This window comes from Castanea sativa, chromosome 7, assembly GCF_040712315.1.
Source record: "Castanea sativa cultivar Marrone di Chiusa Pesio chromosome 7, ASM4071231v1".
Lineage (NCBI taxonomy): Eukaryota > Viridiplantae > Streptophyta > Magnoliopsida > Fagales > Fagaceae > Castanea > Castanea sativa.
The window spans coordinates 43,380,814-43,400,361 of NC_134019.1; the positions used below are offsets into that span (position 1 = coordinate 43,380,814).

The 19,548-nt window shown below is 31.5% G+C and overlaps 1 long non-coding RNA gene and 1 pseudogene across 2 annotated transcripts in view; one reads left to right on the plus strand and one right to left on the minus strand.

The window, feature by feature from the left end:
• Positions 1-818: 818 nt before the first annotated feature.
• Positions 819-19,548, plus strand: part of LOC142643329 (uncharacterized) — a 41,828-nt gene continuing 23,098 nt past the window's right edge. Inside the window, exon 1 of one of the 2 annotated variants that reach the window (XR_012845838.1) lies at positions 819-828. This is a non-coding gene — a long non-coding RNA (uncharacterized LOC142643329). Of the gene's footprint in view, positions 829-983; positions 1,055-19,548 lie in introns of those variants that run through there. The other variant, XR_012845837.1, reaches the window with a different exon arrangement.
• Positions 6,977-9,430, minus strand: LOC142643104 (V-type proton ATPase subunit B 2-like; annotated as a pseudogene).

A 19,548-nucleotide genomic window follows, 5' to 3' on the forward strand; every position in this document is an offset into this window, starting at 1 on the left:
GGTAAAATAAAGATTACCCTTTATTTCATTCCTCAGATTTTGTTATTTTATTTTATTTTTAAAAAATCCAATTAAAAATGTATTGCCTACTGTTCTCAACAAACAAACAAAAAATTGTACTACTTACTAGTTAATTGTAATACACAAACAATAAAATTAAAAGACCCATGAAATCATGAGATACATACTCATTATTGTAATGGAATCCAATCAAATTGCCAACTTCTTTTAGAGCTGCCCTCCAAATCTGCACCTTGGCAATGTTATCCTTGAAATTTTTTTCATGTTCAACCAATTTTACCCTAAACTTTCTCTCTTGCTTACGTACTTCTGATAGATCTACTCCATAAAAAATTGGTAAAACCAATACAAAGAATCCAAACAAGTTCGCCCAAACACCATTTGGAAGATGCATAATTTTCAGAGATCATAACAACTGAAATCATTGACCTTTTGATGGTTTTGAGAAGTTCCTCTATAAATTTGTTTCATGTTCAGCCAATTCTACCCGAAACTTTCCCTCTTGCTTACGTACTTCTGATGGATTTACTCCATAAAAAACTGGTAAAACCAATTGGCCAAGATTTTTCCTACACTCAAAAATCCAAACAAGTTCGTCCAAACACTATTTGGAAGATGCATAATTTTTAGAGATCACAACGACCAAAATCATTGAAAAATTTCAAAGGAACTTCTCAAAACCATCAAAAGGTCAATGATTTCGGTTGTTGTGATCTCTGAAAATTATGCATCTTCCACCGAAGACTAATTATGCACCAAAAGAGTTTCAGCCACCCACGCAAAAAAAAAAAAAAGTGATTAGATCTGGTAATGAAATTTTGATATTAAATTTATGAATTTTTTTTCCCTTTCCTTGATTTCTTTGCTAAGGATCTTCCCTTTGTTTCATTTATAGTAAAGATTATCTATTTCTTTTATTGCATTTTTTAATATAAATATTTTATTGATTTCTTGTTGAATGTTTTTCAGATTTTTATAACTTGTATGAAGCGTAATTGTGAGTGTGCATGTCAATGGCGGCCAAGACTGGCAGGTGGCTGGCAGCATTTCTTGCTTCTTCTTTTTTCTTTTTTTTTTTTCCTTGAGATTTTGTGAGGCTGGATCCTCTAATGTCAATGTTTGGATGTTGGCGCTATTGGGGCTACTGTGTTATGTTTGTGTTTTCATGTCATGAGTTTTTAGGGGGGGGGGGGGGGGGGGGATTGTGAAAATACAAAAAAAAAAAAAAAAAAAAACAAAGTGTGTTTCATGGTTACAAATTCATTTTTAAAAGTGTCTTGTTTCTTGAGGTTGTCTTTCTTGCTTACGAATTCATTTAGTTTTCATATTTAGAGTTGAAAAAAAAAAGCAATAAGAGATGAAATAGCTTTAGTTGGGTGCTTTGAAAACAGAAATTGCTTACTAATAAGTAGTAACTTTTTTTTTCACTAATATAATGAGTAGTAACTTTGGAGAATGTTATTGATGATTTAGAATTTTTATGTTAGGCCCCTTTTCAATCCACTAAAGAATGATCATGGATTTCTACTGCCAAATTATATCACTCTGGTGATTTACGTTTTTGCATAATGTGATTTCATTTACTATTATACAGGAAATGAATTAGTAAGAAAGAAAGACAACCTCATCTATCTATATATATAATTAAAGTCAAAGCTTAGTGAAAATCCAATTAGTTATCAAATTGGTAGAGCAGAATATTATCACGATTCTCTTGCATCTAGGTGTCTTTTCCACTTCTTCTATCCATCAAATCCTAATAAGCTCTTACATATTCTGCAGTTATAAATTCATTTATTATTATTTTGTGTTTGTAAATTTCCGGACCATTTCTCTTCCTTATCTCTCTCACCTCTTATACTTCTTTCTCCTCTATGGCATTCACACACAGCCTCACATAATGTGAGCACCTACATAGTGCAAAAAGCCTCTCTCTTCCAGTAGAAATTTAGCTTTGTATTAATCCAAAATGCAAAAAACAATCACTATATTTACCCAAAAAATAAAACCCATTTCTATTTGTGTTTCTTCTTTTTGACATTTGTTTTCCTATGGCAGAGTTGATGACCGCACCAACTTGGACATCAAACAGTCTTCCATGACAATGAGGTCCATTTCATGCCTCTTCTTCTTCCCTTATTTTTTTCCCTATGTCAACTGTTCTATTTGAAAAATGCCATTGGATTGTTTTCTGAGTGATCATTCAGGAAATTCGTTGGGATTATTTTGTTTACTATTTCTATTTATATTTTTTCTCTTTTGGAACTAACAACTGCTACATTTTGAAATTAATAGCGTTGACCATTGGTGGTTTCATTACATCTTATCAAGCCCTTAGATTAAATAGCGTTGGCCTTTGGATTGACCCCTTAGAAATTGCCTGCAACTTGTCTGTCAAAATACTTGACTATAAGATTTTTGTGACATTGGGGCTTTAAAAGCATATTTCTAGGATCCTTTGGCTATTGTGTTTGTTATACTTGAGTTGTGAGGTTTGGATTGATGCTTTAGGAGACAAAGAAAACCTTAAATTTTCAATATGTTAGAACTCCTTAAATTGTTAAGTCCCTTTTAAGTCAAGTTTTTGTGTTTTAAGAATTTGCATGAGCAGTTGGTCTATTGATAATTACATGAGTTATTATTGCTGGCTTTGACACAAACCTTATGACAGCAAAATATCCACTCTATTATGTGGATAGATGACTTGATTCGAATATTTTCAATTGGTTAATTCTAATGCAAAATGTCCTTTTTAGCTTATTGTATCCATTTCAATAAATCTTCATATTTTATTTATTTTTTCTTGTATTAGTTTTAACATAGCCAATAATATGTTGTTGGGATAGTTGTTGAATCACTCTGCGTCATCGCTTATTAAGCAAAAATCCCAATGGAAGAAAGCGATAACAGATTTTCATGTTGTTTGAACCCATAAACTGCATTAACATTGAATATATCCGAATCATGCAGCAGCATACCAACCTCTGCTGTTTCAAGATGCTATTGTAAATGGGGTAAAACTTGCAACTGATACTATATTTTTTGTTCTTATTTTGTTGGTAGAGTGATTGAAGTGGCATGTGGTGGGTTCAAAATTTAATATTAAATTTAGTCTCCTAAGAGTTAAATGAACTGTTATAGGCATCTAATGGTGGATGAAACATGTTCTCTATGTGAGCAGTCTCGGGAAACAAACATGCACAGGCTTTGGTACTGTGAGCAAGCCCAGGCAATCTGGAAGTCAGAGAGAAGCTTTGCGGATTTATATAAGAAGCATCACCGGACCTTCATGGACCTGTTTGTAGGGGTGCTAATGCAGGGGTCCGTTTTTCGAATAGCTTGGTTTTCAACCATAGCTTGGAGCTTATGGCAATGGCGCAACAGAATTAGAGAAAATCAGACCACATGGCCTTTGTTAGAGATTGGAAGAAGAGCAAAAGCACAGGTGGAGGAATTTTTTGAGGTGCACAGACAGGCCCCGAGGACACTTCCCAGACCTGCTCCGGTCTGATGGGCTCTGCCGATGGAGAATTGGTACAAAGCAAACTTTGATGCAGCCTTATTCAAACACTTGGGCATGGCTGGATTGGGAGTAGTTTTTCGGGACAGCACGGGGAATTTGATTGCAGCACTGAGTCAGAAGATTTTGCGCCTCAAACAGTGGAGATGGCAGAAGCGTTGGCAGCAAAACAAGCAGTCCTATTAGCAACAGAGCTGAGTCTTTCAGGGTGTTGGTTGAGGGTGATTGCTTAATTTGCTTGCGGGTTATACAAGCTCTGAATGCTCCTGGTAAATGTATCACGTTGTATGGGCATGTGATTGAGAATGCCCGTAGAATTGGTTCCACATTGCAATCATGTAGCTTTCACCATGTAAAACGAGAGGGTAATAATTAAGCGCACTCTCTTGCACGTAGAGCAGTTTTATCTGCAGATACAGATGTATGGATAGAAGAACTACCTAGTGATCTGGATGATGTATTTCAAAATGATTTTTGATTAGTAAAATGCTCTTACCTTTTTCTCAACAAAAAAAAAAAGAACTTTTATATATTTAAATTAGAATTAACTTCTAACATTGCATGTACTTCCTTATAATGCTTCTCAGATCCACTTGAATAAATCAATGAGTTGAATAAATCCAAAGCCAGAGGCACAAAACTTGGTGTTTCATCTACTAATAAAACAAATGCAAAAGTGCCAAAAGCAGATAAAGGTTCTTATTACTTGCTCAAACTTATGAGATTCTTATCCTTAAGACCCCTCATAAACTTAATAGTGGGAACATAATTTGCGATGCATATAAGCATTCAAGAATGTCTTCAATTGTCAAATTTGAGAACTTTCCCATGGGTAGGGTGCATAATATAGTTGGTGAATGATAAGATGAATCCTCAAGAAAGTTCATTTATGTGGCTTATTTGTATTTGATGCAATTAGAAACCTCTTTTTTTTCCTTTTTTTTCTTTTTGTTTTGTTTTGTTTTGTTTTGTGTGTGTAGAAACTGTATTTTCATATAATTAAGAACTTTAGTGGAATAATGGATATGATAAACAAGTTTGAAAAGCCGAGTTTCTTATTTGAATGCATGGAATTCTCAGATTTTTAAATTATTCCCAATTTTATTTAACGGCATGTCATTTTATGTTCATGTCATGTGTTTCCTATTTCATCCAATGATGGGTAAACAAGTTTAATGGGTAAACAAGTTTAAGTGAGTAATTATTTTTTTTTTTATTCTGGAATTCCTAATACATGTACAATGGTCAGGAGGAAGAGAAATAAGAATGGTGCGGGTGGTGCTACAATCATGGTCCCCTGGTCCTATGCTAATGGAGGTTAAGAATGTTCTTCAAACTTAGGTGCTGCCTTTATTTTTCTCTTTTTAAAAATTTGGAATTCTGGAGGGTTTTGTATGATTGTTGAAGTTGGAAAAGTGAGATAAATGGGTTTATTGAGATTTGAGGATCGGCTAAATGATGGAGCTTGCATATGTTCTTTTCAAGAGAGAATGTGCTATCAATTTTTTGTTATTTTGATGTGCAGGTTATTTTATTTTCTTGAATATAATTTTTTGAACTTCCTCACCTTTGATGACCAATTCATGGACATCTTTGGGCCTAAGGCTCTTATTAGTAGTTGGAACTAAGTTTTGGAATTTGAAAGTTATGTAAACCATCATCTTATGTATTTGTCTTCTTTATTTGGTTATTAGAAAGGATTTATCAATGTCAAAGACATTTTTGTAAGGTGGTTCATGACTTCATTCTCAACAATTTAGGTAACTAAAATACTATTACTTTATAACTAATGATGTAGAAAACCTCGAGGATGAAACTGATTTTTTGTAATGCCTTATTTGCAAGTATAATCTACCTTCCAAAATATCATGAATAAATGAGTGCCAAACTTTTTTTTTTTTTTTTTTTTGGCTTGAAAGTGTCAAATTAACATTATTAAAACTGGAAACAGTAATGTGGTAGACCACCATAAAGAATGACATGGGGTAAGTTTTCCTGATTTTTCTCATGACCCCAAAATCCTACAATAACTTAGTGGTAGAATGAGTCTTCAAGGTTTTAATTTCTTTAAGGGGTAATCATTTTTATGTGTGAGATGATGTATTATACTATTACACAAAATTTTCCCATGCATCACGAGTTAGTGACCCTCCCTTGACAATTGAGATCATAGCACCATAAATGCGTACTCTCTCCTCTCACATACCTGTGGGTGTCATTAATTAAATTTATGGTTGGACCTACAATTCATGTGAGATGGGGGAGTACGCATTTATGGTACTCCGGAGTATTTAATAATTTTCCAGCACAATATATGAGAAAATCGATGATGTATTAAAGTTAAAATTCAAATTAGCTTCTAACTGTAGTCTAAAATATCCATTTTAACTTTCTTAATTTTAATGCCAAGTGACCCATTTATAATACTCAATGAGAAAGCTGAAATGACCATTTCATCATTATTCTTTTGCTTAACGACGATTTCAGTATTACAATTATTGAATATTTTTGTGCATAAGCATAAATGACCATTTCATTATTACTTTTTTTTTTTGTTGCTTCACAACCATTTCATTATTACTATTATTGAGTTTTTTTAGTTTTTTTTTTTTTTTTTTGTCTTTCAATTTTGATATATTATTATTTAGTAAGTTTATTCAATTGGTTGCGTTGATGTCAAGCTTATGATGAGAAGGTAATAAATACAAACAATTCAAATCTAAATCTTGACATCTTAGATAATTTTCTTTTAGCCTTTTTTGCTTTAGTTAGTTTTCCATACAAATTAGATTGTTTATATTTTTATGTAATTCTTTCTTTGAACTATTGAGTATATTTTTTTATGTTGTTTCTATTCATATACTTTCTATATGAAGATCTTGGACATAACAAATTGTAATTAAGTTGAACAATCTGCACCTATTCTCATTCAATTTTGGAGATACTATTAGACCAACATATTCTTTTACTTTGTGTTGTATTCAGTAGAATTTTATGGACAGTGATTGTGAATTGATTATGGGTATTGCTGTAAATCAGAATGTTGCTATTTGCATGGTTGTCCCTTGTTATTTGATGTGATGCATTCGGCGGGAGGGAAATAATGGGCACTTTGACGATTCAGGAAAAAAAAAATCAGATCTTAAACTATTCTTTTTAATACTCTTTAGGACTAGGTTGTAGTGTTAGGTTTTCATTCTTTTGTTTCAGTTCATGGTTTAATGGACTTTTGTACTTTATGCGCTTTATTTTATTGTAAAAGGGAGCTGTTAGTTCTATTCAAATTATTGTTACACTACATGAATTTAATATTGTTATTGTTGTTACACTACATGAACTTCATTGTAAAAGGGAGCTGCTAGTTCTATGCACTGTTTTCAACCATTAACCAGTTGTTGTAAACCCAGTCACTCTAAAAAATTCATCAAAACCATGCTACAATAGAGAAGGTAAAATTCTTAATGGTGGCATAAAACTATTAAGTCTGTTTCCTTAGATACAGTTTGTTGCATTTAGATTATTATATGACACACACACACACACATGTTCCTATTAAAAATATTGTTTTACATGTTGACATTATGTATATATACATGGCACTAAATTACTGTGATAATAGCACATGTTCCTATTAAAAATATTGTTTTACATGTTGACATCATGTACACATGGCACTAAACTACTGTGATAATAAGAAACCCCCAACCACATGAAATTTATTTCCCATCAGTTGTTCAACTGCCTTTTAATGTATATCTGCCCCTGTGATATATCTAGTAAGATCTAAAGTTGGATGCATAATGTCTGAGAAAACAAAGAAATCAGTGTTCAAGAATATATATATATATATATATATATATATATATATATATATATTTGGTAAATCAATGTTCAAGAAATAATTTGTCATTAAAACAAGATCGAAGAATAGGTGAGATGATTTGAGAATCCATTACCATCATTAGGCAGTGCTAAAATCAGAATGTGCAATTGAGCCTTTCTGCCCTTCAATCCTTCCAGCACGCTCATAAATTGTTTCCAAATCAGTATACATATACCCAAGATACCACGCCTTCCCAGCACTTCTTGACAGGCACCAGAAACCTGCACAGTAGCAATCAGTTGTTTGCGTCAAGCAAATTGTTTTAGAAGGCTTTTGAGGCTCTTACAGAGTACTCAAAATACTCCGGACAAGTCTTGACTTTCAAATATACTAGGAAGCCATGTAAATTTTGCAAATATATTATATATTTCTAAGTATTAGAACCACAAAAAGATGTTGAAGGATGCACAAAAGGCTTCATGCATCCTGACACTGACCTTTGTTTTTTTCATAAATTACAGTACGTGGCACAGCCCCAGTGCAAATTAAGGCATAAAGATTTTACATTACCTCACGAAGAGCATCAGCATAAGAACTCATATCTATAAGTATGACAAGAACATGCTTCCCGCATTCATAAGCCAAAAAATCAGCAGTAGTAAGAGCTATAGGAGTAATAATACGTTCAAATGTATAGTCATTTTCCTGTAAAAGAGCACATCAGAGGACACAGTTTAGGAATGCAATTCAGAGACTGTATTACTGAACTCATAAAGAAACAAGTATATCAAGATATGGTCCATATGCAGATTTCAAATTATACCACATTCAGAAAGAGCGCCACGCTCTCCATAAAGCCATTTTCCTCAAAATCACGTTTGAAAAACTGTGCAATATTTACACCCATAGCTACAAATTCAATGGCAAAATTGTCCTCCTCTGCATTCTGGAAATTAATAAAGTAGGTCAGCACTATCACTTAAAAGTTAGGGGGGAAGAAAACAACAAGAAGCAGATAAGAGACATTGTAACAAAAGTGGTGATGTAAGAAATAATTAACTCAGTGAATTCTAAGGAAAAGGAAACAACTGGATCAGTAGTAAGAAATATCATAAAGCAACACTTCAATTAAAGCAGCTAGGCTCCTACATTTGAGCCATTTCAACTCTTTCAGAAAATTTAAATTAACTTCATACTACAAACCTGGGCAATTTTACCAAAGAGAAAAAAAATTTAAAAGTTCAGTTACTTTAACTCACAAAGAGAAGTAAAAGAAATTGTTCTTATTAATATAATTTGGAAGTTCTATTTGCTAGGAAGGTATATAATTCTAGCACTACATGAATTTCGTTGTAAAAGGGAGCTGCTAGTTCTATTCAGATTATTTTTTTTGATAAATAACGGAATTGTATTAATAAAAAAACCAGGTACAACGGGGTGTATATGGGCAGCAGTGCATCAAACTCCTAAATTACAATGATCGAGCAATTAAAAAAAAATAGAACATGGAAAAAGATTAAAAACAAAACTCCAATCCAGTAAGGTGTGGAGAAGGAGAGATTTAATTTCCGGAATAGACCATTCCTTCCCTTCAAAACATATTGAGTTCCATTCTCTCCTAATTCACCATAAAACACAATGTGGTACAGCCCTCCACAAATCAATGCTTCGATGTCCACCCAAGGAACCTTGCCAACACGAAATAATGTTGTGCATGCATCTAAGTACCCCTAACATAAAAATCAGGAAAAAAAGGCCGATTCATTAGAAGTTATAGGGGGATCCTTTTGGTGCTCTCCTGCATTCAGTCACCCAACCAGTTTAATATTCAGCTATCTTAGCTAATACATATTTGTAAGGCAGATATACCTCAGAAAGATTTTCAGGACTCTCCATTGCTTGACCAAACCAGCCTAGCAACATATCTGAGCAGATATTTCATAATGGAGAAGACCAACAGCAGAGAAAAGGGGAATCTTGTGTCCCTCTGGCAATAGAATTAATGACATCAATTGTATCATCTCCTCATGATAGGTTCTCTCAGTAGGTTTGAAGAAAACATTCATGACATCCTATATTGTTTTTGAAGAAAATGTTCATGGTCCAAAGAAATAAAAAGAGATGGATTGAAGTGCATAACTCATTGAAATAATCTATCATGGAGGTCCTGTTGCTTTCAGCCTAACACACAAAAGCAAAAGTTTCTAATTCCAAATGATCATTTCTGTCAATTATAATTAATAGAATGATCAACTTGAACAATTCGTAAACCTTAAGGGTCAATAATACAAAATTGAAAGTACTGAATGAGTACAAAACCAGCATGTTGTCACACTCTGGATTAGTAGAAGCAAGGAAAGAAAATTTTCCATTCACTTGTGGACAAGAAGTTAACTGGTTGTAGCTTGGTGTACGTAAAAATGGAGTTCACACATTCACTTGTGGTGATACATCTCACTATAAAACTGCGGATATATACAGATAGGGGCGGAGCCACGTAGTGGCTTGGGGGGGGGGGGGGCCGTGGCCCCTGCAAAAAAAAAATCCATTAAGCTATGCATAAAAATCAATTGGGCCCCCCCAATATATGACATCCGGCCCCCCATACCCATAGTAGTTCCACTATTCTCACTTTCTCAGCCTCAGGCCTCAGCTTCAGTTTTAGGCTCCAAGTAAAACAAAATAATTAAATAGTCAAGACTCAAGTCCAACCAATACAAACAAAACTCCACTTTTCTCTCAATCTCAAAACCCACCCCACCGAATCCATTCCCTTGACTTCTTATTCTTTTTTTTTGTCTTCCTTGATACACTTCCCACTCCTGACTCCACTGCCTACCAGAGTACCAGCCCCAAAAACTCTGCACCATCAGTCCCCTGGTAGGCAGTGGAGTAGGCAGTGGAGTCAGAAGTGGGAAGTGTATCAAAGAAGACAAAAAAAAAAAAGAATAAGAAGTCAAGGGAATGGATTCGGTGGGGTGGGTTTTGAGATAGAGAGAAAAGTGGAGTTTTGTTTGTATTGTTTAGACTTGAATTTTGACTATTTAATTATTTTGTTTTACTTGGAGCCTAAAACTGAAGCTGAGGCCTGAGGCTGAGAAAGTGAGAATAGTGGAACTACTATGGGTATGGGGGGCCGGATGTCATATATTGGGGGGGCTCAATTGATTTTTATGCATAGCAAATGGATTTTTTTTTTTTTTGCAGGGGCCACGGCCCCCCAAGCCACTACGTGGCTCCGCCCCTGCGCCAGGGTCTTGGAAGGAGTTCATGCTTCCTTTGTAGAGTCAGAACTTTTTATACATAGCAACATTTACAATCTTCCAATTTGTATACAGTATACGTCCTGGTCTTTTTGGTGTAACATGGATTCCTATAGCTAGAATCTTATTCCCCTTGCCTTTTCTTCTTTCTCATCAGCATAAGTCAGCATATTCTCCCTAAGCTGATTCCAAAGCATCATTTGCAGGAAGAGGATGCAGCTGAATATGAGGAAGTCACCGGTGCCCCAGGAGTTTCTATCAGCCTATCTTTCATTTCCTTTATATTACAGCCATTTGCCTTTCTCTTTTTAAGTTCTATTTCCCAATGCTTGAAATTTGCATCTTTGTTTAATAATAAATTTTTGTTATTGAAATTTAAATATTCACTGCTAATGCATAAATTTTGGTAATGTGAAATATTATTTGCTTAAGTTTGTTTTAATTTTTGCGTTGAAATTTTGAGCATAATCTGATAAGGAATAAATTTGATTGAGGTTATATGTGTGTGTCTGTGTGTTTTTAAGTTTGTATTATAAAAATTGATATGATGGATGAATTTGAAAATATGCTGCTGAAGACAATAAGCTTTATTTAAAACAAGTACAACCGAAATATTTGGAGAACCTCTTCTTATATAAGATACAAAATTACCCAAATACATGCATCATTGATACTGAGAGATTCTTTTGAAATTCCATGTGGAAAAGGGAGGTGAACTTGAAAATACGTGGGTGTGGAAAAGGAAGGTGAACCTGAAAATACATGGGTGTGGAAAAAAAAGAAAAAAAAAAACACATTGGAATTACAAATTAGACTTCAATTTCATATTTACATTGACACGTGACACAATAATATATTAAAATTCTAAGTTAGAATTCTAATTGGAGTTTCTCTCTGCTTCACCTATTATATATATATATATATATATATATATATATATATATATATATATATATATATATAGATGAGATGTGATTTTGATTTGTATTAGTGTGTATCTGTCAACCATTGCTTTGTTCACTCAATGTAAGATGAGTCATTGAAGTGGGATGATGTGAACTGAAAAATGAACAAGTAACAATGTTAATGTAAAGGTTTTTTTTTTTTTTACAAGATAGAATTTCTACTCTAGCCTAATCTAAAGTGTATATGTGTACGAAACTCCCTCCTGGAGACCTGAACCCTGGTCCTTCCTCTCTAGACCTCACAAGCATTTATATTTGTGGAGTGACCACCGCACCAAGGTTGCACGATGGTCCAGTTTGTGTTTTTAAATTTAAAATTATTTAACTAAAAGATATGGTTATTTTAGAGAGTTTAAAAATTTGTGTGAGGATATTTTAGTATGCAAAATGCTGAAACCCATATAAGGAATCATGTTATTGATAGTATATATTAACTAAGAATTTTGGAGCTCTTTTATACTAGGGCCTAGGCTACTTTTGTGACCTTACCTTAATGGCTGACCTGAATTACAATTAATGTTTTGAATATTTTGGTATGCATTTGAACAAAATATTTCGGAATTAGTATATTTTGGCATACCGTTTTAGTATTATCACTACTATATACTCCTTCATCCCAGTTTCTTTATTCTCTATTCCATTTTGGGATGTCTCAAAATATTGTCTTTATTTCTAAAAATAAAAGTTATTAATTTACTAATATTCCTATTATACCCGTACTTTATTTTCAAAACTATTTAAAAAGAAAACTAACAAATATTTAAATAATCAATCTAATTAGGGCACCTTTTTAGTTGCCTCATTAAAAGTAACTCTTCTTTTTTTTTTTTTTTTTTTTTTTAAACTGATAAATTTATTTAAGGGTAATTTTGTAAACTTATACATTTTTATAACGTAGAGAAGACAATAAATGGTGTTTCTTTAAAAAAATTGACTTTTCAAATAGGACAAACAAATAAGAGTAATTATTTATATAATAAATTATTACTTATTATTACTATTTAGTTAAATAACAGTAGAAATCAATTATTTTAATAAGCTAATCTGATTCCTTTTAGTTTCTTATTTTTTAATAAATTTTTTGGCCTCATCTCTATTTTTGCATGCCAACTGTTCAACTTAAGGCCTTCCCTCATACAGAGCTTAATCCCTTTCTTTCTTCCTTCCTTCTTCTTGTTCTTTTTTTTTTTTTTTCAATGCATTTTAATTCATGTGTTACAGTAATATGAGAAGTTAGAAGCAAACTAGTTTATATTGCCAAAAATGTCGGCTTTGATTTCAAGCAAACTTTTTATTTGGTAATATAATCAAAATTGACATCTTAGTAGTTAGAATTGTCCCCCTACAATAATATAACAGTTAAATAATTGATGGGGTATGTGGAATCCACTTTACAGAAATGGAATTATATGAATATGATTGAAATCTTGCTCTGAGGAAAACAGAGAAGGCAAGGGGATCTTGTGGGTTGGATCATACTATTCCTTACTTATTTAGCAAGGAGCAGTGGACTACAGACCTCTATTAGGGTGGATCAAGGAGATCATGGGAAGTAGATGTGGATCTATTGCTAAAATTAGAAAATTCTATCTCTAAAAAAATAGAGGATATAATTTTGGTTAAAATTCATTATAAAGAAAGACACAGGATAGCAGGGGATTATAGAGAGTTAATAGAAAACAGTTTTGTTGATATATGTTTTGTTATATGTCTTTATCATACTTTATGTTTCAGAACCTAAAAGATTGGAGATTGGATATAATTTTCAGTAGCAAGGGTGGTACAATAGATTGCAAAGAGATAAAGTGGTGGCAGAGTGGAAGAAAGTAAAGGGGAAGATGTCTCTTCATGTTCATTGTCATATAAGTGGAGGCCATATAAGGGAGTTCTTCATCTTCTACAAAGAACTCCTTGTGGTAAAAAGATTTATTTAGACCTAGGCCTGAAGTATGGTGTTGATTTATGATTTATCATTCATTCCTCTGGAGTTTGTTTCTTGTTTTGCTAGTTCAGCATTATAAAGAAATGCAGCACCTTTTTTTTTCACATCAAAGTTTTTGTGGCTTGCGCAAAACCCCCCTGCTATTGAACTTAGAAGCATATCTCACTTCTTAGTTATCCTTATAATTTAGTTTCCTTTCTTTTCTTTTTTTTGTTTGTAATGACCTTGAGTCTCCTTTTTTGGCTATAATGGGTGTTTAAGGGCCAGAGGCACATGTAGAATGTTGGAAAAATTGTCTCAATTTTAACATTGCCAATCATGGTAATTCCACAGTGCAAGCATCCTATATAATCGTGGTAATTCCACATTGCTAATAAGAGGGCAATGAGTTACAATTGGAGGGTAGCTTTTAGGGATGAAAAATGCTCATAATATTGCCCTTTTTTTTTTTTGCATTTGTTGCTGCACTAGTTTTATCGGCTAAAGGTAGTCTTGACATACATGCTTATTAATAATGTCATGTGATGGAATAAGTTGTAATAAGTAATTAGTGTTAACTGTCAAGTAAATGCATATGGAAGAGAGCTTGCTATGTTTATTCATTAGCATTATGTGTTTCTATTTTTTGTTTTTGTTACTAGGGATGGATTCGGGTATTCCAAGAGGCACATCATTCACTAATCTTATAGAAGATAGCTATAATGATTATATGTCTGGATCTTCACATATTAGTGATGAAGACAGTGTTCCATAAGCCCAAACATTAAGCCAAATGTCTCCACCCCAAGTGATGGAGAAATTTAGAACGAAACAAGTGAAGGAGGAAACAGAGATTATGATGATGGATGTAAGTACATTGTCTTCAGTGCAGCAAGAATATATTCATCAGCGCCAAATGGAGATCCTTGAAAAACGAAGGTCTAGTCATTAGACTATTATATTCATCAATGCTCTTGTTTTGTACGATTAAGAGAGCGCTTAAAACTTTTTTTTTTTTGGTTACAATATGATTCTACTGACTAAGGATATATGTTGGGTCACTCACTTTTTTTGGTTGCAATGTGATCCTACTGTACTATATACATATATCCAAGATGATGTTCAACTTTAGCTGATTAGCTTTTAAAATGTAAAGCTTCTTTTGTATCAGTAGCTTGCTACAATGAAACAGGCAGGTTTAGTGTTTAATATTAACTGTGAAATGTCAAACTTCTTTTGTATTGATGTTTTTATTCTTTAATGTAGTACTGATGAGATTCCTATATGCTTCCCATGACTAGCCCATGTTGGTATCATCACTTATTTGTCGGTTGTTGAAAGGAGGAGTGGGGTTAATTTAATACATAATGTTCTTTACAATTGTGTGTCAGCTCTAGATTTTATTCTTAAGCTGAAATAATATTGCTTTAGCCAACAAATGAGAGACTATGCGATCTTCATAAATACTTCTAACTGTGGCTTGATCTACATGACTATGTGTCTTGTACAAGTACTTTAAAAATTCTATGGAATTTGAAATTTATCAAATCTATGTAAATCTTGAAATTTGTTAAGTCTTTTTGAAACATGACTATTGAGAAATATTACCATTTGAAAAAATATGACCCTTAAAAAAAAGCTTATATAATTGTTGAAAATTTTGAAAATGTTACCGTTGGGAAATTTAAAAATATAGCAGTTAGGAATTTGAAAAATATAGTTATTAGGGAGAATAAAAAAAGATTAAAAAATAATAAAGAATGAATTAAGAAATAAAATTTAAATGAGATGGAAAAATGATAAAAAGTCTATTGAAAAACATATTTCAAAAAGTAAGTAGGTAAAAAATAAATGTAACTGTTTACTCTCCAAACAATATATACAAAAATTTAGAGAGAACTTCTGATATTTGAATAATTCAACATAAGTTTTGAGTCTCTAAAGTGAAAAGTCTGACCGTGTGTGGGCCTGTGGGAGTTAATGGATTATAGATTTATAGGACTTATTACTTTTATTAGTTTATAGTGTTTTATTGTTGTTGAGTACTTGAGTTTGAGTTTCTTTACTGTTGAGTGTTGGCTGTTGGGTGTTGCAGAGTTGCTCTAAGTGTTTTATTGGTTTGATATAAAGACTATGCAGTTTAGTTATGACTTACCACTTTGACTATTTGACTAATTTGTAACTTGTGAGGAGTTTTTAAATTTTGTTGAAGGTGACTTGTGAGCTGTGAATGGTTGTTGACTATGTGACGTGGTCAATACATTAACACTAAAGACAATAAAAATATAAAATATTTAAAGAATTGTAAACTTATAAATTAAAGAATTGCAAAAAAAATCACTAACAACAATAATTAATACAAAAAAAAAATCACTTAACACTAAAGACAATAAAAATATAAAACATTTAAAGAATTGTAAATTTATATATCCAAGTCTTGTTTTAGATTTTATATAATTTATGTTTCTTATTGACCTCCCTGGGAAAAAAATTCTGGAGCCACCCCTATCAATCGGATATTATTTATTATATGATCTACAAGCTTATATATTATGCATAATTTTAAACTATAAAAAAAACTTGTAATTTAAAAAATTTATAAATGACATAGTTATTGATTTTTAATTTTCTAGAAATTTTGCAAGCATGAAGGATATAAGAAGAAGATATAATCTAATGGTAGATTTGTCAAAATTCACCTCTAATAAAAAAAATATTAAGGTTGTAAACTTTTGTAGCTAAACTTTGTCTTACAATTAAATGTGACAATATTTTTACAATATTTTTTGTTTTAAGTTGTAGTCTATCCTAATTTAATATTTTATTAATTTATTTAATTTTATTTTCACATATAGAAGATTTGATACTTCAACTATTGTGAAAATTTTATGATAATTTGCGGTGTTGTAATACAATTTTTAAATTATAATTTGTAAAATTCCTTACATGATGGATAGTATCTCATCCTTTTACTTTTATTTATTTATTTATTTTTACTTCTTCTCTTTTTTCTTTTTTTCTCAACCACACGTCTCCTATCTTCTTTTCACCTTTATCTTCTCCCATCCACCTACTTCTCCTTTCTCATCTTTTATGTTCTCCCATATCAAACTCTTAGCTCAACTTCTGTCTTCTATTATTTTTCACAGCTTTCTTTTCTAACTCAGTCTGTCTCCTTTTTTATTTCCCCACTATCAACCCAGTTTGTCTTCCTCAATTCCGGTATTTAAAGGCTTGAGTTAGTGAGAGGCAAGGGTATTTTGGTCCATTTATTAATTTTTCTTTTTTCATACAAAGCTGACCCACAAATCTGGAAAAAAGACTCCATAAAGCTGTGTAAATCTGCAAAAAGGCTGGGAATAACGTGCACCCCCATAAAAAAAAATATAAAAAACGCCTTTGACATAACAACCACATAAGTTTGGAAGCTAGTTTACTTTCCAAAGCATACATGTACGTTGTTTATTTTATTTTATAACTTTGAATGCGTTTGGATTGTATTTTTAAACAATAATTTTTAATTTTTAAATAATATTACATATTTTTTAAATATTTTTTTATCTATATATATTTTTAAATAATAATTTTTAATTTTAAAACACATATACCGAACGACTTATCTATGTGCATTTCACTTTCAAGGCATTGATTAGGCCGGGTCCGGAGAAAGTCTGTTAGTTCATTACTCATAACCTCCTATCCTTTGGTCCATTCATATTAAATTTGTGCCTATCCATGTGCGTTTCTTTATGTATTTCACTTTCAGGACATTAACTAGGCTGGGTCCAGGACAATGTGTTATCAGTTCATTTCTCTTAACCTCCCATCCTTTGGTCCATTCATATTAAATTTGTGATAGAGGTGACTTTTATAGATTTCGTCGGTGCCAAAGTTTGGTTTGAAAGGAAGAGAAAGGAAGGAAGAAAAATTAAATCACTTCTGTTGTTTGAATAAATGAACTAAATTTGTTAAGAAATTTATTATTTGGGTCCACATTTTTCCCCCCGCTTTGATTCATTTTCTCTTCTCTTTTATTCTCTTCCTTCAAATTAAACATAGGGTAAGGTCCGTTTAGTTAAATGGGTAAAAAAATAACAGGATAAAAAATAGTAGGAGAATGGAAAAGTTGAAAAATAGAAAAGATATTAATTTCTCTCTTTTTTGTTTGATTGAAAGTAAAAAAAAAGTGAAGAAATGAAAAAAAGTGAGTTTGCATAGATTTATTCATATATTCTTATTAAAAAATTATGCACAATTAAAATAAAAAAGTGACAAACAACCCAAAAAAATGTAATCACCCAATTAAGTACTCATTAAATAAAACAAAAAAGTAACACATTTATTTAGCAAACAAATTGTGCATGTCCAAATGGATGAAGGGGAAAAAAAAATTAAACAAAGTAGTTGGACGAAATGAAGAAGAAGAAGAAGAAAAAAAGAAGTAAAAAAAAAGCAAAGGCTACTAACGCGGTAAAGCCCATTTGCAAGTGTACTTAGGTATTTTTGTCCATCAAGCAGCCTTATTTTTTCCCTTTAGTTGTCTCTCTATTTTGGAGAGAAAACTTTTTGATGGGTCTAAGAAGAAAACATCCTGATCCTACTATTTATTTTCCTTCATCCCCACCTAACCAAACACATTCTAAAAAAGTTTTTATTTCCATTTTCTCTCCAAAATTTTCCATTCACTCTATTTCAACTCTAAAGTGCAGTAATAACTACTAGTCAACAAAACAAGACAAATGTTACGCCCTTCAAAAAAAAAAAAAAATAGCTAATAAGAATTTACTACTTAAGATTTGTTATGAAAATATTGTGGATATAACATTTTTCAAAAAAAAAAAAAAAATTATGAGTATTCTAAACTATTTTGAACAAGACAATTTTTTTTGTTCAAAAGAAAGTTAACTTTCATTTGCTTGATAGATATAAAACAAAATTATAAATATATTTGGAAGTTTTATACTAAAATTGTGATACAAAAATAAAAGTTAATTTATTTTCAAAATTTTAATTTTGTTTTTTTTTTTTATAAATATAGCGAGAACGTCTATATACAAAAATCCAAAAGCTTATTTAATTTCCAAACAAAAAGCAAAGGCTAAATTACAAATTATTCTTTTTAATTTTGTATAAAATTCAATTCAGTCTTGTAACTTTAAGTTCATTCAATTTGATCTTTTAATTTTTAACTTTATTTAACTCAATCCTCTTATCATCTTTTTTTTAATATTACTGTTAAAAGTTTAAAACGAGACCCAAAAATGATGTCACTTTAAAGATTACAAAAATTGCAATTCTAACAAAGATTAATGAAATGACTAAACAAAATAAAATTAAAAGTTAAATAACTGAATTGAATGAAAGTAAAGTTATAGAACTGAATTAAATTTTATTCAAAGTTAGATGATGCTACATAGTATAGATGCCATTTTTATATGGTGGAGAAAACTCAAAGTAAACTTTGAATGCATACATGTGCATGGTTTTCAGACCCAGACCGTTAAAGAGAGAGGTTCAAGGTTTTTACGGTCGAATCAAAGTCAAATCAAAATCAATCGCAATTATGTCATAATTAATTTAATAATTATTTAAAATGTAAATAAATATATTAAATTAATACAAATACAAAATTTGATTAAATTAATTCCTAAATAAATATAAAGATCTATATTTCAAATGTATTTTTCACATTATATCTTTCATATGATAAAAAAAAATTAAATCCAAATCAAACATAATAAATAAACAAATATATATAAGTACATAACAATGTCAGAGTCGATTTACTGATTATAAAAAAAAATAGTTAAATCACTTAATTAAACCAAATAGTAAACCATTGTTATCAATTTTAAATATAATAGAAAATAATATTAAAATACTAAATAAGACAGTTTTTTTTGCTGAAACTAATTAAATAAGACAGTTGACGAAGCTTAAAGCTACTGTAGTAGTATTGCTATTGTGAGACGCTGGTACTGCAACGCATGCATGAATAGAATAACAAAGCTAAAAACTAATTATATAATAAATAC